Source organism: Rhagoletis pomonella, unplaced genomic scaffold, assembly GCF_013731165.1.
Source record: "Rhagoletis pomonella isolate Grant_MI unplaced genomic scaffold, Rhpom_1.0 Rhpom_scaffold_00007, whole genome shotgun sequence".
Taxonomy (NCBI): Eukaryota; Metazoa; Arthropoda; class Insecta; order Diptera; family Tephritidae; genus Rhagoletis; species Rhagoletis pomonella.
In genome coordinates this window covers 30,067,289-30,087,478 of record NW_023458561.1, presented here as the reverse complement: position 1 = coordinate 30,087,478, position 20,190 = coordinate 30,067,289, and the positions used below count along the sequence as shown (strand labels likewise).

The 20,190-nt window shown below is 34.8% G+C and overlaps 2 protein-coding genes across 2 annotated transcripts in view; one reads left to right on the top strand and one right to left on the bottom strand.

The window, feature by feature from the left end:
* LOC118742561 (sestrin homolog) overlaps positions 1-20,190 on the top strand; it is a gene marked incomplete in the record, with an annotated part of 134,363 nt that overhangs the window by 1,065 nt on the left and 113,108 nt on the right. The window contains 1 exon segment of the mRNA XM_036474725.1: positions 1,592-2,474.
* LOC118742560 (lethal(2)neighbour of tid protein 2) overlaps positions 1-20,190 on the bottom strand; it is a 64,136-nt gene that overhangs the window by 23,965 nt on the left and 19,981 nt on the right. The window lies entirely within an intron of this gene.

The window sequence follows — 20,190 nt, the reverse complement described above, 5'->3', positions numbered from 1 at the left end:
TCTTTTACGAAATTTCGGAAGAAAATCGGTAAAGAAATGAAAATAATGCTGCTATGTGAAGAATTTCTTGCAGACTTTTTTCAGAATTTTCTTTATTTTTCGTACAGAAATTTCTTTACGAGTTCGTGTCAACCACTTCATATAATTTTCTTTGAAGATTCGGAAAAAAATCGTTAAAGAAATCAGATACTCCTAAAGATTTCGTTAAGATTTCGGAAACTTTGGTTTGCAGGGATGTGAAGAATTTCTTGCAGACTTTTTTCAGAATTTTCTTTATTTTTCGTACCGAAATTTCTTTACGAGTTCGTGTCAACCACTTCATATAATTTTCTTTGAAGATTCGGAAAAAAATCGTTAAAGAAATCAGATACTCCTAAAGATTTCGGGAACTTTGGTTTGCAGGGAAACTACTGTGTCAATGTAGATACAACTGGTTTGTTGCCAGAACTGTGGCGAATGAAGATGCCATAAGATATGCTATTGAGCCTTTTGACAGTTTCAAGTCGCCCGGTCAGGATGCCATCGTACTTATTGTACTTAAAGGTGTTAAGCTTTTGTGGCGACCTTGCCTACATCCAACAATTCTCAACTGAGAACTCTCAAATCTCACAATTGAGCGTAAAAACTGAATTCTGATGGAAAAGAAAGTGATTGTGCTAACTTTCAAAAATGCAGTGTCCTGATTTCTCCTTCGACTCATCTGGTTATCCTATCCTCATTAGATCCATTTGTTGTTCGGAATAGAGCTGCAAGATTATCGATATTCGTTGTTCTCGTTGACTAGTTCTTATGATGAAATAATGTTTTTGAATAAAACACAAGCAAAACAGACAAAATTATAGCATTTTTAATTGGTAGCACTTCCGAGTGCCTACCTGAAACACCGTGTTAAGAGTGTCTTCTGCGACCATTTCTCCAAAGTCTCGGAGCATGTTACTATGTAGTTCCCCAAATTCTTAAATTATTTTATTTTAACCGACTTCAAAACAGAAATAGGTTAGCAGTTCGTCGGAATATTATTATTATTATTATTTTTTATGTACATACATATGTACAACGTTAACCGATTTCTATAATTCTTGTATTTTTTTTTTAAGAAAAGGTGGTATCTCAGAGGTGGTCCCATGCTAATATGGTTCAGATCCGATCATTGGATCATGAAGAAATTAACGGTACTCTTAAATTTTTCATATGAGAATTAAAGTCGGTTTTGTTTTGTGTTTAAAAACTAAGTACTTGTTGTCATTTATTATCAATAGCGCTTACCTTATTCTTTTATCCAGCCGTTATTCTACAATCGCTGCCACTTTAAAATAATTCGCTTTTTTTAGAAAATTTATTATAATGTACAAAATTTTAATTAATCACAATAAAAGGCGTATTTCATATTGTAAACTTTTTTCTTTTACCAGATCTTCCGAGTTTTCAATTCGCCTTGATCCTCACCAGTTCAGATAATCGAGACACTAGTTACTGTACATATAGTTTTTTTTTTTTAATTTTCAATTCTAGTTAATTGACTTTGATTAACATATTTAAATGTATGCAAAAAAAAAATTAATCGTGATTTCACATTTTGTTCAATTCACAGGGTGTCATACAAATCTCGAGAAATCTGAAAAGAATTAAAAAAAGCGATAGGAAAAGCTGTCAATAAATCGATTAAATAACAATTGGCTGATAAAACCGAAAAACAAGAACAAAGATTAAAAGTAAATGTGCACCGCAAACTTTTAAATAAACGACCCTTTTACGCTTATTCAAATAAATATCGGCATGTGTTCGTTCATACGAGTATGCGTAAGGTATAATAATAACCCTTCCTGTGAATCGGTTCCTGTAGCTTTCAAAAACAAATAAACTATACTTTCTCAGTGAAAAAAAAAAACAAAAAAACACTTGTACTTTTACATAAATACAATATTAATTAAGTTTAATTTAAAAAGTGCCTGCTTATATGAGAAAAGGTGAAACAATAAAAGTATTAAAATACAAATATATGAAATAAACAAGAGAATAAAAAAAAAAAACAAACAAACCAGAAAACAGATAAGCCCAAAAACGACTAAAATAGAAATCAAATAATTATTATTGTGTGTATAAAATGTAAAAACAACACAGACGTTACGAACGCTATTATCAGCTTATCAGCGCATAACAACAAAAAAGCTTTCAGCCGAAAAACGTGCATTCACAGCAGACAAAAATACAAAAAAAAAACAAAGTAATTTGAGGCATAAACAGCGTCAACATTACAAATACATATAGACGTACATAATCCGCATATAAAAATATATTTCTACATACATACATACATACACATGTATGTATGAATGTGCATTAATTTTTGGTGCAGTGTTCCATTTTCTTTTCGTTCCACACGCGACGTACAGTGGCATACAATTGAAACAATTATAGACAGGCAGGCATTGTCTTTTTTATTTGCTGTCAATCAATTACAGAACTTTATCGAGGTAAGTGTCATAAAATTGTTTTCAAATATATGTATTTACATACCTGCATATAAACATTTGTATCATTTACTATTTGCACACGTGTATATTATCAGTTATCGTTTTTAACGGCTTTTTATTTATTTACAAATGAATAACAACTAATTAGATGTTACCGGTGGAAAAATTGTTATACATACATACATACATAGATACTTATTCTATTATTCTATTATTTTAACTTCAAAACAAGTTAGAAATTCAAATCGACCTTTCGCAATACTAGTTCATATCGGTCGTTTGCTAGAAGAAAGTCCTAATATTTGTTTTTGAACTGAAACTTCTTAATCAAGTTCGGTGATGATTGCGTCAACATTCCCATAGCAGGCGGTCTTACGTACCGGAATGACTTGGGTTTTACCCGACTAAGGGCTGCTGTTTCGGCGGTCTAACCTTGTTTTGGTCGGCGAAATCTCTTAAACGTTTGTCGTCCATGGGGCTACTCAACACCCGGAAGGAGGCCCCACGGAATATGCATGTTGTTGCTGAAAAAATTGGGTCCTGCGGGAGTAGACCAGCTCACCAATTTTCTCAACCTGTCCATGGCTACTCTCATCATTCCGAACATACGGAAAATGAGGCCAGTGGTCCCATTGCTCAAACCGGGGAAATCGGCCAACAAGGGAGAGTCAACGATAAGACGACGATTACCCTTCTTTCCCCGATAGCGAAGATAATTGAGGCCTTGCGGCTCCCCTAACCCACCTGATCCCAGCGAGGCATCGTCATTGGTTCCGTAAAGTGCGTAGCACAACAACAGCACTTAACGCCATAAGCACTCAGATAACTCGTGGCCTAAACCGAAACTGCCCCTAGTAGCGTTGGATATGTCAAAACCGTTTGATACCATCCGCCACTCCATACTACTAGCGTTACTCTCTCCCACAGGAACTCAAACGGTGCTCAGCGAATCTGCAGGGTGGTAGACATTCGTCAGTAAGTTTTAGAGATAACTGCTACTATTCCGCTACTGTTTAACAACTATATTTCAAAGCTCTTTCAACCACCATTTCCATTGTATCTTATGCTGGCGACTGCTCTTTAATCGCGCCTAGGAATGGGATTGATGACTTTTGCTCGAAAGTAAACGGTTATCTTTCCGAACTTTCTCGATTCTTCACTGCAATTAGCCTAACCCTCTCCCCCACAAAATCCTCGGCAACCATTTTTACCTCCTGGACCAAGGAGGTCAGACCAAAGCTGGGAACTCACGTGGATGGCGTACAAATACCGACGGTAAATAACCCAAAAATTCTCGGAGTTACTTACGATAGTCTGCGCTCCCTCACGGCGAATACAACCTGAATTGTCAATAGAGTACAAAGCCGGCAGCACCTGCGGCAAAGACAAAGAAACGTTGCTGGCGACGTACAAGGTAATTAGCTAGTCGGTTTTAAATTCGGCAGCGCCCTTATGGTTGCCGGTACTAGTAGGACGCAGTGGACGAAGCTATAGACCTGTCGAAACACTTCAGACAGCCAACGGATATTTTCAGATGTCGTCACAACACCATTTACATGACGAAGCTCCAATATGAGGAGTATACTGATCATAGCACATTCCTAGTAGGGTCTCACAGACGTGGGTACCCGAATAGACACCTGCTTGCGACGGAGCCATCGTCAAGGCACGTCTCAAGGCATCTATACGAACTAATGGACGAAGTTTAGAGGTTCAAAAAGCAACCTCTGGACCCGACAGGCAATAGACGGCATTAACAGCGGGTCTGTATAGACTTACACTGACTCTCGACCTGTGAATGCCTTTTTGGGAACCCAATCACTGACGTGGACGAGACACGAGCTTCCAAAGTAGCACTTTTTGGCAAGAGTGATTCTGCGTTAGATTTCCATGCCGGCATTATTATCAGTGTTAATATTGGTTCCCAAGTAAACGAAATACTCTATTTTCTAGAAATTATAACTGTCAACAGCGACGTGGGTGCCGAAGCGCCAATGTGCTGACTGTTTGTTTGATAACAGAAGATACTTCGTCTTGTCCTCGTTTACCACCAGACCCATTCGCTCCAACCAGGAAAAGGCAGGCAATTGCAGTAAATTGTAGTAAATTGTTCATGAGCGGTTCAGTTCCGCAGCTCTTATTATCTTTTACAACATTGGATTAAAAAAAAAGCACATGAACACCCGTTTGGTAGCGAATGGCTCAGAGAAGTATTTCCAAATTCGGACGGAGCTGGTGGTATTGCTCAACAAAGCCGAATTTTAAACAGTCGAATTAGTTTGATGGGGATGCTAAATTTAGACATATCGGCGTATAGGCAACTCCTTTTAGAGCTGTAAAAAGCGGCTTTAAAGTCGACAAATATAATGTGAGTGTCGATCCTTTTCCCGCGGGTCTTTTCCAAGATTTGGCGTATTGTGAATACCTGGTCTATGGTAGATTTACCAGGCCAAGGCCAAACTGACAAGGCCCAATCAGTTCGTTGACGGCGTGATTCACACAATACACTCCATAAGACCTTGTAACCTATGCTTAGAAGGCTGATTCCGTGGTAGTTGGTGCGAGTGGCGGGTTCGCCTTTCTTCTGGATTGGGCAGAGCACACTTAAATTCCAGTCGTCGGGCATGCGTTCGTCTGACCATTTTCTGCATAGGAGTTGATGCATGCAGGCCATTTCCAGCAGTTTCCGTAAGTCGCCTAATTCTTGGGTAAAATTTTCGGGTATTTTTCCTGTCGGCCAGCATTTCAAGCTCTTTGCACTCACGTCTTTCGGCCTCTCTCTTCTTTTTGCGGAAAATACGTCTAGCTTCCCTCTTCAGTTCCCTATAGCGGCCTCATGTAGCACGCGTTGCGCCCGATAGCAATGTGGCCCTGTAGGCGTCATCTCTATCTCTGCAGCTTCTTGACGCCCCTCATTGTACCAGTTGTTCTATGGGACTCGCTGCAATCTGACTACTTTTTATTTAGCTTTGTTTTTTTGAGGGATTAGCCTTTTCTCCGGAAAAGTTCTGGCAACACTGTTCGCAAACTGCCGGAGTATTGTTATATTTTCCAGGCGGGGGTTTTACCGTAAAAAATGCAGCGGATATATTGATTAGTAATATTGGCAGTCAGGCTACTCTAAATTCACTAATATCGCACAGCACTTCCTCATGAAGTATGGTAGATGGTAGAGTGCAATCCAGTTATGGCCAATACTCAAGTACAACTGTATTGGGTAACGGGGGACGCCAACGCCATTGACAATAAGGAGATAGACATAGGCTCGTGGTTAAGTTTCCTAAATTTTAAAATTCGCTTAGCCCCATTGTATGGCATATCTGTGGAACGCTTTCTTGTTGCCAACTCCTCGGAGGTGTAAGTGTTGCATATATCTGGACGGTGTTTGGTCTGAAATATGATTTTACACAAGACAATTTGTAATTTCACTTTCCTGATACGATATAGTATTGAAAGCAACAATTGCTGTTATATTAAATTGCCGTGCATTCGTATCCCACATAGCTTACTCACACCGCCATACTTCTTCTATGCATCTTATGTATATAGTACATACATACATTTATGTACACATACATATGTTCATGTATGTATAAAAGTATTTTCATTCAGACATTAATTTATATGTTTGCTATGCATTTACTTGTTGTTCGCAATTTCCGCGAATGCGCAACGCATCAAAAACCAGCAACAGTTGCTGTTGCCAAGTGCATTCGTTCATCGCTCGTACCATTTGTGTCGAAATATTGCAACTATGCATGTACATTATTATGAGTGTGTATGTATGTATGCATATTCATATGAATGTATGTATGTAGCTATATGCATAAGTTTACTATTCGCTTGTTGCCAAGTGCGTTGGCTTGGCTGCTGTAACTTTTTTCTCTTGCTAATATGGGCTTCAATACAAAAAAAAAACTTTTTACTCACAATATTGTATGTACATACATATGTACATATATATATGACTACATATTTGCAATCTCACTTTATATATAAGTAATTTATTGCATGTATACAATGCGTGCATTTAAATGGAGAGTAGGGTGTTTCAAGCTTCATAAAATAGCTTTGCGATAAACTCAAAATAAGCTTTGATTTGAACCATTAATAAACCATTTGTAAAAGCTCAAAATTTTAATAAAGGCAATAAATGAAAGCACTTTTTAATAACCACTTTATATTTTTCGCATATTATGTACATTAGACTGCATCACAACCCATAAAAAAAAAAAAAAAATCGGTACTGTTTTTCCATTGGAATTATAAAATCTATTATATTTTAAAACGTCCACCAAAATATTTCGGAAAAATATTAAGGTTTAAGCGAGCCGGACCGATTTGATAATACCTCCAAAAATGGAGTTTTTTTATGAATAAAAATAGATTCGTAAAGATGTTTTTTGAAAAAAGCCCTTCAAATGACAAAACGATTTAAGCTTAAAAATTTGCATAAAAAAAAAAAAATTGAACGGAATCGTAATGATGAGATTTTTGATGCTGTTTTTTAATTTTTTTCAAAGATTGGTGTAAGAAAAACTGGAATAACTGAACCTAAACTCTTCAAATTTAGACTTGTGAGGTATCATTGGAAAGGTACTTTCTCACCCTTTTTATTTCTTTGCTAATAAGCTCATTCAAAGGATGAAAGAGAAAGGTAGGATGAACGAACATCATTCAAAGTTGAATAAGGATGTGTTGGTATTTGAAAAAAAAAAAAGGGACACGAATGACTTTTTTTTACGCGTAAATTTAAAATAGTGTGGAAATACCTTTCTACCGAGATCCCATAAGTCTTAATCAGAAAAGTTTTGGCCCAGTTATTTAAGTTTTTCTAAAATCAATCTTTGAAAAAAGTAAAAAAACAGCATCAAAAATCTCATTATTACGATTCCGTTGAAAAGAATTTTAAATATTTTTATGCAGATTTTTTAAGCCTAATCGGTTTTGTCATCTGAGGGGACTTTTTCAAAAAGTTCTTTAAGTGATTATTTCGCAAAAGAAAAACAAAAGCGAGCAGAAAACAAGAAAAAATACGTAAATTTATTTAAAGAAAACAATTCAACCATGTATTCAAAAAGTATAAAGCCAAGGTACATACATACATATGTATGTACATATACAAGAATAAACAATTCTGTACTAGGTATTTAGTATTGGGTACATGCAGCGCGAAAAAAACCTAGTTACCAATATGAGGTGAATGAACTGGTTGAACTGTAACTGCTAGTATGAAATTCTGAACTGTATTGACATCTGTGTATGCATTCGTAGTTTTGTTACCATCAACTGCACTCAACTACCAACATATGTATGTACATACATATATATTATGTGGAAGTCCATAAAAATTTAACAAACAGCTGGCCTGACGCTGATACTATGTCTACTGGTAGGTGGCATAGATACTAATAATCTCAGGTGTATAGGTTGCATACAATAATAAATACATAAAAATTAAAAAATAAAACAAAATTAAATGCATTTGTCGTTTTTCAAAATTTCGCAATCTTAATGGAAAAGACAATTCTTAAAATCCGATTGTTTTGCAGGTGTCATGAAAATGTTTCCTAATAACACTGTACAACAACATTTTTGCAACAGAATAACTATGGTATATTTTTATAAGAGGACGTAATTTTGATAATTTTCGCTGAAAGAAGTCATAGGCCACTTTTACTCGAGCTTAAGGGGCGTATACGTGTCTTTCTACTGCGACTACGAAGTTTTAAAAAGTTAATACTATTAAAAAATATTAAATAACACGCACGTCGACCCATCACCATCTTCTACCTTTTTAAAGATTTTTGTATTTTTTTTTCAAAGTGATACTAAGAAAAAAAAATAGTAATGCCTATCGGAAAAAATTTCGTGTACAAGAAATTAAGAAAACTAAAATTCTTCGACAATTTCTCCCATTACTCAATATATCTATGAAGTCAAAGTTATATCTCTTCGACATCTGGTACTTGAGGTGCAGAGAATCGTATGACTCCCCACTTTTTGAGTGCAAACAAAAGAAAAGTTGTGTATGGATCCCATGCGCGACTGAAGTGAAACTTCTTTCTCTTTTACCCGTATTACTAACCTACTAGCGAACAGTGTTGCCGTTTTGATCCAAATGGATCAAACTGATACGTTTATCTTCGAATTTTTAAAAGACACTTTTACTTTTAGCTTAGTGTAAATTGTGATACATTTTAATTCACAAACAAGTTGTGGGTAATAGGGCTTTCGCACGAGGCGATTTTCAGGCAACTTTTGCGTTCAACTCACGCAGGGTTGCACAAACAAAAAAATTAATGGCTAAAAACAAACATCAAAATATAAGAAAAAATCAAAATATTCAATATAAAATGGCGTTTACATTGTTCAACTTTGCATTCTACTTTTTTATATATTTTCTACTTTTTATAGTCCTGTCTGTATAAAATTTTGCAATAGATCTCAAAATAATTCAAGGATATTCTGAATATGTATTGTATTTTATCAAATGAACTTTTAATTAATTTTCTTTTTCAACATATATGTACATAGATATAGCAGCTATAAATTTCATTTAAAGAAATGGCGTATCGTGCGGATCCGCTAAAGCGTAGTGCAGTCAGTATGATATCCTTTTTTCAATATTATACCATGGTTACTCTGTTGCAGAAAAAAATTTAAAGCCACGTAGCGGCTGGGGGCTCGAGCACCAAAACACAACCAAAACCAAAAATAACTTATTTTCTCTATACAACTACATAATTCTCTATACAACGGAGTAATTTTCTGGGTTTTTTTGATCGTCATAGAGAATTATAACTGTATACGTATATGTTTGTAGATACATATATATGTTCATATGTACATATGTCTGTAAATAAGAACAGCTAATATGTTTTCATTGCAAGACAGACAGGCGTCGCCCATATTCTGTGGAGTGTAAGTAAACAACTTTCGAACAAAATAAGTAAATATACATACATACATACAATGTATGTACATATCTTGTACATACATATATGCAATTAAAGAACTCACATAAACAAATAAATATGTACTAATAATGATAATAGTAAAATTTTGAGCGAAGCTTTTTTTTTAGAAAAATTCCATTGTTGTTCTTCACTAATAAGTGATTTGCTTGAGGTTAAATGTGGCACCCTACTGATCGCGGACTGAAGACCTGATATCTTAAAATACCCTCAACATACATTCATACCCTATAGAAAGATGTGCTGACTTCATAAGTGAGAGCAACTACCGGAACCATAATGTTGCGATCTTGACAGCTTTTAAAGCCCTTTGAACTCATTAAAGAACATAAAAATTAGAGATGGTATGTCCTAACAAGTTAAAAAACCTTCGTGTAATCAACCTAGTATAAATCCAACGGGTTTCGAGATTACCTATAAAAAGTCCTGTTATCGCCCCATTGCCCTTCTGCGGTTTATGCAAAAGAACACTCTAAAAGAAGCTCTAAGGATCGCACGAGCCGATCTAAGAGTAACTTCAGGATCACTCCAGGAATTCTTTTAGGACATTGCAAACTATCATCGAACGAAACTGGGAACTCACTCGCAGAAGCGAAGCAGATTCTGTAGGATGAAAACGAACCTAAACGAAATTTGGGTGACCAGAGATTTAGGCTCAATAGAAAATTTACTCTGATATCGGATGGATAGGCATACTATAGATTTGAGTTTTGCATATGAATTTAGTCACATCACTCCACAGTTACTATGGTCTGATTATGGCAACTTAACGTAACTTACAGGCTCTCACTTAAAAATTCTCTTAAATGGATGTTGCTTATAATTGAATAGCCGAAACTTAACGTAACATAATGCTTCGGCGAAATCTGTTTAATTTAGATTTTCTAAGTTCTAAGTTCTGTTAAGTTAAGTTGTCATAATTCGACTTTTATTGTTTTTATCGCCGTTCGCATTGTTGCTCTTTAGTGCCTTATGATGGATGTTGACGTTCCTCTGTTATTTGCTGTTGTTAATATCTACTTGTTGCTGGGCGTGATTTGACCTTGAAATACCGAAAAACGCCGGTTGGCCAGAGAGTGAGTGAATATGTGGTTTATCAACAATTTGATTTGCACGGTAAACAATAATACGTAAAAATATTTATGCACATACATACATACATATGTACCTATAATATGTACAAAAAATAATTTGAATTTACAAAAAGGAAAATAAACATTTGTTTCAAATGGAAAAAAGTATGATGCTAAACGGCTAGATAAGAAAGTAAACATATGGAAGTGGCAATGAAAAAAAAAATATTGTGTCTTATTGTGTTGCTTTTTATTTTAAAAGCTCGGAAATTCAGTTTATTATTTCATCACCTTGCCTTCGGGCTATTTCCAAAGCCACAATGATAAAGGGATTTCTGGTGAGTAGTTTAAAAAGCAAGCAAAGGAGGCATAGATAAACGAATATTGATGAAATTATTTGAAATTGGAGAGGGGTCGCTGCCACTTAAATATATGCATAGTTACATACACCAACGACCAAAATAAAAGAAACACGATATTTTGACTAGTTTTGTCTATTTTTGTCTTGTTGACTTAATGTTTATTTTTTTTTCTAAGTTTTGCTCAATATCTAAAAAAACATGTAAGTGCGAATTTCAAACTTTGTGCAAAATTTAGATAAATTCAACCAAGTTGCATTATAGTTTCGAACTTTCTAATCAGCATTTTGAAATATTTTTTGGTATACAGTTTTATAGCCTAATAAATTCCAGTATATTAAGGCCCAAAAAAAAATCCCGCATAATACTTAAATGGGTAAACTAACTATGGGTAAACTAAAGGCTCGCGGCGGCACCTCTTACAATTGTCCTAGAGAGGTGAGATCGACCACTCATTATTTGAGTACATAGTAATTAATTTTGAGAGGTGCCAGCTCGTTAGCAAAAAATCGACATGTGAGTTGCTACGAATCGAAATGAAAATAATCGATATGAAAAAGAATCGTCAAAAAATTAATCGATCTCCCAGACCGGCTTATATTTTTTGTAGCTCTCAAACTTTTTACGGAAAAAAAGACTGTTGTAAAACAGTGTTGAAGTCAGTACTTTTCCCAAATAATATAGACTCGTTCATTCCGAAAATTTTACGCCTGTACATACAGTGAACCACAAAGTTCTTGGTACAGAGATTTTATCACAATGTGTGCAATGTTTTTAGTCTTATTTTCTTTTCGGAAAATTTTTATAAAAATAGTCTTTATACTACAACAAAAAAAAAACAAAGAAAAATTTCTAAATATTTTTGCAAGTCTTAGGAAAATTCAACAAATTTGCATACAAATTCAGAAGTTTGTATTCAGATTTTTTTAGAAAAATTTTGATTATGCAGTTTTGTAGCCTATTCAATTTTAGCTTAGTATTGTGTTCAAAAAACAAAAATTTTTCAAAAAAATCTGATTAGAAACTAGAAAATATAGACCTATGCAAATTTTTTAAATTAAAAAATTTATTGTTGTCGTATAAACTATAATATTTTTATAAAAATCACTTATAGAAATAAAAATAAAAAACTTTGCAAAGTTGCGAAAATAAGGCAAACGTGACGACTGAGCTCAACAAAAGTCGAAAATTGCGATGATATTTATGTATGTACGTATGTATGTATGAACGTTCCTTAATGTTTACCTAACTAAGGGACAGTAATAGTTATGAAGCAATGTTACTGTTACTGAAGTACATACATACCCGCAACTTGCCGAATGCATATCGTGCGCACAGGCACCTCAATCAGTCATACGCGGTAGCCCTGTATTAATTATAGTATGTGTGGATATAACTTTTTAAAATTATTTTTGTATTAAAGAAGGACTTTTTAAAAGTAAGTTTTTATTTTTTCATTAGTTTACGTGTAACAATTTAAAAACTATAGTTATTTAAAAAAGTTCTATAAAATCAACTAGAAAATAGTTAGTCCCTAAATAATAAAAAAGTACCCCGGAGTACCCTCATTTGATTTTTATAAAAATATTTTTTGAGTCTTTTAGAAAGCCCCCATAAAAATTTAGCGCCCCCTTTGCACCACTTTAGGAGTAATTGCATTTGGTTTACAGCTACCAAATTATCTATTCGCATTAGCTGATTGACAAAACAAAATATAAAAACACAAAAGCGAAATATCAAAATGTAAACTTGATAAAACACTTATATTTTTCCACAAAATGACTTTGTGGTCTAGAAACATTTGTTTTCGCTTGTAAATCGATGCACTTTCAAAAAAAAACACCTATACATTCAACAGTGGATGATGCCAATTAATTGCTACAAAAAATTATGCACTAATTAAATGAACCCAAAATAGGTGATTATGAAAATAAAATACTTACAACTACCAATGGGACGTTATCTTATTCAATTATAGTAGGAATTGCATTTTGCCGATTTTTTCAATTTTCCTTGGGATGCATGATCCCAATGCTAATGAAGGGTTAAATAGTTTTAAACCATCATAAAATATTAATTTCCCATACCCCAAATCAATTTTATTAGTTAATTTTTTTTGTCCAGCTAAATCGTCACTTTGCCTCGTGTGCGTCGATAAAGGAACAGTGTCTTCTATTCTTTTCATCAGGTAGTTTTTTCTCTGTGTAAAAATAGTCATTGACAATGCCAATTACGACCCCAACATAGTCCAGGAGAGAGCTTTCTATGGATTTCGTACGAAAAAGCTTTCTTTTATTATCACTGGGCAAAACTGAAACTCTTTCTAATGGGCATGTAGTAATGGGAACATTCATTGAAACTCTAGCTGTCAAATTTTTGACGAAATTCTAAGAATTATTAAAATTTAATTGGCAAATTATCAGCTCTCTCGGCCTATTGCTGCCGCATCCAGCGCGCCAAACTATAGATTTTATGTGGACGTGCGCAGAGTAAAAGTTCTCTCTGGTCGTTGCTGTTTGTAATCCAACATGATTTTAGCAATTTTTTAACAAGCACGTGACCCTTTTTCACATATAAAGTTTAAATAATTTGCGAGTCAATTTGAATATGTATACTTAAGTAACAGTACAGTGTTAATTCTTTTTGTCATAAGTAGGTACCGGTGCACAGTGGTTCGAATCGCAAATCTAGCTGAACGAAACTATTTAATCATTTTTAATTTTACGTCGCTGAATACGAATCTGAAGTAATTTACCAAAAATTCAAAATTCCGGATCCAATATGGCGGATGAAAAAATCGAAAAATCTTAATCCTTCATATGTGAAATCTTTTAGTTCAGTTGATTGTACTTATGACGATTACAAATTTGTTAAAAATTTAATAATAATTCTGTAGAAAGCTAGTTATTTTAGGAATGTTTATGATTATATATTTTGCATTATATTAAATTTTAAATTTTTTTATCAACTCATAACAGAGGCCCTTTTTCCTTTTTTACCTTTTTTCCATATGTTTATTGCTTTAATAAATGTGATTTCTATCTAATTTAAATTTACAAACAAATGCAATTTTGACTTTCGTCCAGCTAGATTAGCGATTCGAAACACTGTGCGGGTATACCGCACAAAGTGCAAACAAATAAGAAAAGTTTAAAAATGTTAAAAGAAGTGCAAAATTTTTGATTCGGTTTGTTTATCGACAAAAATGAAAACGAATCCGTCAGATTGTACAAGTGATTAGCTGACTATTTCGTTCAAAACTATCGTGATATTATAAAAAAAAACGTATGCCAGTTTGCACTAATATAAAAATAGTAAAAATTGACACAATAATGATAAGTGGATTATAAAATAAAAAAAATAATAAAACACTGGCAGAGAAGGGCCAGGCATATACATATATGTACATATATAAGAGCCGATTAGTAAATAATGAATTCACACCGCTCTGAGTACAGTCCGTATGAACTCCGCACCTGAATCCGAATGACCGCTGCCCGAGCATTAAACGAATTCAATTTACCACCACCGAATTTGCTCCATGCCTTAGAGCCAAGACGCGAATGCCATCGAAGGTGGTATTGTCAAAAGCACCATCAATGTCTACCAAAACAGCCAAGGCTGATTCTTTCTTTGTGATGGCATTGTTAATTCTGGTAATCAGATTTTGTAAAACAGTCTCAAAAGAATTCCCCTCTTGGGAGTCAAAGTCAACTAGCCTCCATGATTGTGTGGTATGTACATATGGAGTTTATTAGTTAGAATCAAAATATATCCAGCGGTGGAGATTTTCAAAATTTTGTACAGAGTTTATATGAACGCACACAGAGTGCCGCCACTACGTTAGATGCATCTAAACTGGTCACGCCCAAAATACATACCGCGGCAGGAATTTTTCGAAGATTTGTGGGCTCGCACTGAGTAAAATCTCTCTGTACGTCGCATATCTAAAGTAGTCACAACGAAAACCTATTCTGCGGGAGGAGCTATTAAAGCTCGCAGATTAAAAGCTCTCTTAATAGTAATGAGCATGGGACCATTTAGACTCCGTTTGTATAACAGGCGCTAACCCCAGCTGCCAGTGCAAATCACCAATCTAAACCAGTCATGACCAAAATATATCCCGCGGAAGCGGAAGCTTTTTAAAGCATTCTATAATTTGAATATGGAGGGGCAAAGAGTAAAAGATTTCTATGACTAAATAAAAAACTGACTGACTGACTAAAATATTGTACAGAGAGCTTTAAAAAGCTTTTGTCGTGGGATAAGTTTTAGTCGTATAAAACGGAAATAGCTTCGTCCGTCTTAATCACAACAAAATATTTCTTAAGTGCCAACATTTTAATATTTATTTCCATCCTTGTTTACACAAGATTCTTATATTCAATCGCCGTTGAAAAACTAATGAAATTGATTTTGGCACAATACTAAATAATAAACTTGTGATCTTTGTTGGTGATTCTAATGTATGTGGATATACATATATGTATGTTGATTTATGTCCATATGTATGCATAAATATGTATGATAGGTATACTCGATGGCTAAGTGCAATGAGCTCAATTGCACTTGTATCAATTTGTTATACAAATTTTATATATGTATGTATTTATCTGCTTGGTTGAAAATTTTTCTTAATTTTAAAACTAAAAGTAAACAAAATAGTAATGCATTGACGCAATTTGAATGGCACGTGTTAAGCTAAACCACAACCAATAAGAGCACATGCCACCGCAGAAAACTAAAAAAAAACCGTATGTTTACATGCATATGTATGTAATAATAAGTGCATATGTATATATTGTATATGGACGTTAGGGAAATAATTTTTCAGACTTAGTACTAATAATAATCATGCCTATTACGGTATCCAACGCATGCCATTCGCACGGATATAATCATATTCGCACTGTCATAACAAGCGAGTGAGAATGATTAGATTCACGCGAATGTCATCCCTCGGATATACATATGTATAAGCAAATCTCACGAATTGTTAAATTTTTCGATAGAAACACACTTATCTTAGACAATGCATTTTGCGTAAAGAACAAGTTTCCATCGCCAAATTGAATTTGAATTGCAACTTAGAAAAGATGTAATAACAAGTAATTTTTAAGCAAAAAAGAAAAACAACTTCAAATCTCATATCAAAATTAAATCAAATAGTACCGTAAATTTCTTCATGACCAACTGATCGGATCCCAACCAAATTAGTATGGGACCACCATTGAGGTAACACCTCTCCGATAGAAAAGAAAATTATCGAAATCGATTGACGTGGTCCAAAGTTATGCGGTAACATACATATAAAAAAAAATGTATATATATATTCCGACGAATTGATAACCTTCTCCTTTTTTTGAAGTGGCTTAAAAAAGTAATAAAATTATAGTTTAAAAAACTAAAACCTCCCTATTATAATTGCCATTCGTACTGTCATCAGGTATGTAACTTGAGAATAGAATACGCTGCATCTTTTAGGCGCATCAATATTACATAGTTACATCCCGAGCTAATAAAAGGAAGGTAACAATAAAAATAACAACTCGTGCTCATATACCCGTAGTTGTGTATGTAACGTATACGCCCCGGAAATCTCATCATTGCGATTAACTTGAAAAAGTTTTTAAATATTTTTATGCAGATTTTTTAAGCCTAATCTGTTTTGTCATCTTAGAGGACTTTTTTCAAAAAGTTCTTTAAGAAACTATTTTTATTCATAAAAAACTACATTTTTGGAGGTATTTTCAAATCGGTCCAGCACGCTTAAATCTTAATATTTTTCCGAAATATTTTGGTGGACGTCTTAAAATATAATACATTTTGTAATCCCGGCGGAAAAACTGCAACTTTTTTTTGGTGATGCAGTCTAATGTACATAAACATGTATTATTTTGTTCATGTACATATATGTATAAACATTTTAGAGTGAATTTCGAGTTTGCCAATAGAAATTGTAAAATTGGAATTTTAGTTTCTCAAATCATTGTCATCTTTTAGTTACTAAATTTTATTTTATTTTTTAACATTTGGTGGCACACTAATTTTATTACACTAGGTTCGTTCGTTTTGGTAGGAAGAACATTTTTACCGTTCAATTTCAACATTTTGAAGTATAATTTATGAAAATTAAAAAAAATCGTTAAGTTTCAAAAATTACATAATAGCTGCTATAGATATTCTGCATGCTGCCATTTTTTTTTAATTGGGTGGCACACAATTGAAACTTCAAAAATAGGTTGTATTTGATACCACAAATTACGCAGTCAACTCACTCACAAAAATTTTGAGCTTCTTTAAAAATATATTTCGCTCACTTTCTTTCCATTGCAACTTCGTTCGATCATTTGTTAGATAAAGATAAAGCTGACAACTGGTTTCTCAATCAACTGATCAAATTCTACTGCGTTTTTACATCGGATAGCCAGCCCTATCAAAACAGAAGAATGCTGGATCTCTAAGCTCATCTAGATGCCAGTTTTTGTTTTTTTTTTTGATCTGCCTAAGCATGTACACCTATAATAATTAGCTACACTCTCTGGGGCCAGCGATTGTGTGAACTGCTTAAATGTTTTTAATAATAAATATGCACTTACATACATACATACACATGTATGTTGTTTTTCGTTAAGCATTTTATTTGATGAACCCCTAAAAGTCCCAGTTCAGTGCAGCAGCACCAATTGGGGTGATGCAATCGGAACCAATCGATTGCTATGCCATGCCATGCAACTCAGCAAAACGGAATGCAACGCATAACATGTCAATAGCTTGTTGTTGCCAAAATAGCATGCGTCAACAGCAGGCACATTTGACACAAAGGCTGCAACAGTTGGTATTTTTTTGGCACAACGCCTTAAGCAAGCGGGGAAGGTGCACGACAATGGATTGCTCGATCATTGCATATGTATGTATGTACCAGAGAACAGCTTTGAGTATGATCGAGCCTTTTTGATCACACTCACTAAAAATCAAGCACAAGCGAACGCCACACTCGGCTACTATGTGTTCGATCGAGATGCATACCCGACAGCTGCTTTGGTTACGAACGAGTCTGTTCGATCACCCTCGCTATAAATTGAGCACAAGCGAACACCACACTCGGACACCCGCAGCTAACCCGAAAATTTGTGTAACAATGAAACGGACACCCGAACATTGCGATAAAATGCAGGACAACAAAGAAATTTACGCTGAAGGTAACTGGCGCCAATATGTTCCCACAAAGCATACGAAAATGTTGTTGCTTTGTGCTTGTGCATACGCAATGAAAAAATTAGAAGCGAAGTAGACAAAAATGTGTTTGCATCTATTTCGTATAGTTTCGCGTGGAAAGCTGTGTGTGTATATATTAGAACACAGCCTAAAACTATGTAGGTACATAAATACTTTTACAAAAAATAAATGTGCTCCGAGTGTATAGGGCTTGGGCATTGCCGATCTACACACATTTATACCTAAATGGATGTAGGCGTCGTGATGCCGCGTTTTGTATGAGCAAAAATATAAGAAATGGTTAAATGTACACTTAAACAAACTACCGAAAAATTCAACCTTCTCTTTACCCTCTACGCACAAAAACTAAGAGCACCGCGATGAGAAGGCAACATTTTTTGTAGAAACAAAAACGTCATAAGCCAATCAAGAAAATTTTGTGCACACTCGGGTTGAAACTCGAACACCCGGGTATATTGAGCTGCAAAGCACCCGAACCCAATCAAGTATGTATGAAAAGCAATCGGGTGTTGTGGCCAACATGTTCGTCTTGAGCTCAGTCGATAACGAACAATACTTCTGCTCGTATACAGAGAACGATGCAAAGCGGGTTTTGTTAGATGATCGAGTTTACACGAAAATCATGCACCCGCTGCAGATGTCTGGTATGTACATACGTGGCGTGGTGAGATATCGGCAGGCATTTTATTTCTTGAATATTTCATCTTGTATTTTTTGTTGTTATTTCTATGTAAGTACATATTCTTTTTAAGCAACATTTGCAGCTATGTATGCATTTGTAGTGTTTTAAAATAAACTAAACGTTCGAATATTGTTTCGATGTTTACTTGCATTTCTTGCATTGCCCACCATTTACATTTATAAAATTCACATCTGTTCGTATTAGCTGTGCTTCCCTTTTTGTTGTTGGCTGTTTGCGTGCGAACTTTTAATTTAAGCAACACATTTTTGCAATTGCAATGTTTTTGCTTATCGAGCTATTTTTACAACCACGAAGTGTTTGACATTTTTAGCAAAGTAAGCGATAGTAATCGAACACGTGATTCTTATTCGTGGGAGTTATAGAGAGCAGCACACTGCTTACGACCCTTACACACAGTACATCACGTGGTTTACTGGCTTTCCCCACGTACATTCAGAAGCCTAATGGCGAGAGAATATCTTCTTGGAATGATATGATGGCCATACTTAATAACACCCACTTTACAGGATGCACACAATCTTTCATTGGTATCGGATGACATTATTAAGCAACCAGAAGTAGAATGTGCCATTAAGGATGTACTTTGAACCGTACAAATCTCGTGGTTTAAATGACACTTTTCCTGCCGAATTCCAATCCAGCCTTTATGCCCACAATTTACAAGATATGTATTTACCTGCCGGACATAAGCTCAACGAAAATCTACGAGCTAAAAAGCTTCATTAGAATAACTGGCTTTTTTTGCGGTAGGCAGGTTATGCTGGTGGCATTTCGGTTTCCGATATCAGAACGAGCCACTACCGCTTTAATATATCGAAAAGTACAACGTCTGTAAGACATTCATTAAATTTTTGTGCGAACACTTCGTGGTTCGCTCTCGCAGCTAGTTTAACGACATGGTTTGTGATCGCATGTCTGGTGATTTTTTGTTCTTAGAGAAGACGAAAATACTTCCCTGAAGAAAGGAGTCTACGGCGAAAATAATGATTTTATTATTTTCTCCAGTTGCTCCAGACTTAAAATCGACTTAACTTCTGTAATTTCTTCGAAATGAACTTGTACGTCAAACTTCAGGGATCTTTCTCGACGCAGTCGCTTTATCCAAGACAAAATTTTCGATTGCTAAGCTTGAGGGCTTACTTAAGTTTCTTGGACAACTAAAAAGAGGAAATATCATTTTCTCCGCCGAAACGATTTGTACTTAAGAAATAATTTATGTTCTACGAGTTTAATACACTGAAAGGTTAACCTGATCATGCACTCGATGACAAATTATTTCTATACACGCTTAATTGTTTTTTATTTTAATTTTTATTTTGCGTGCGGCACACACAATCATACTTTTATATGTACCCATAACTATAC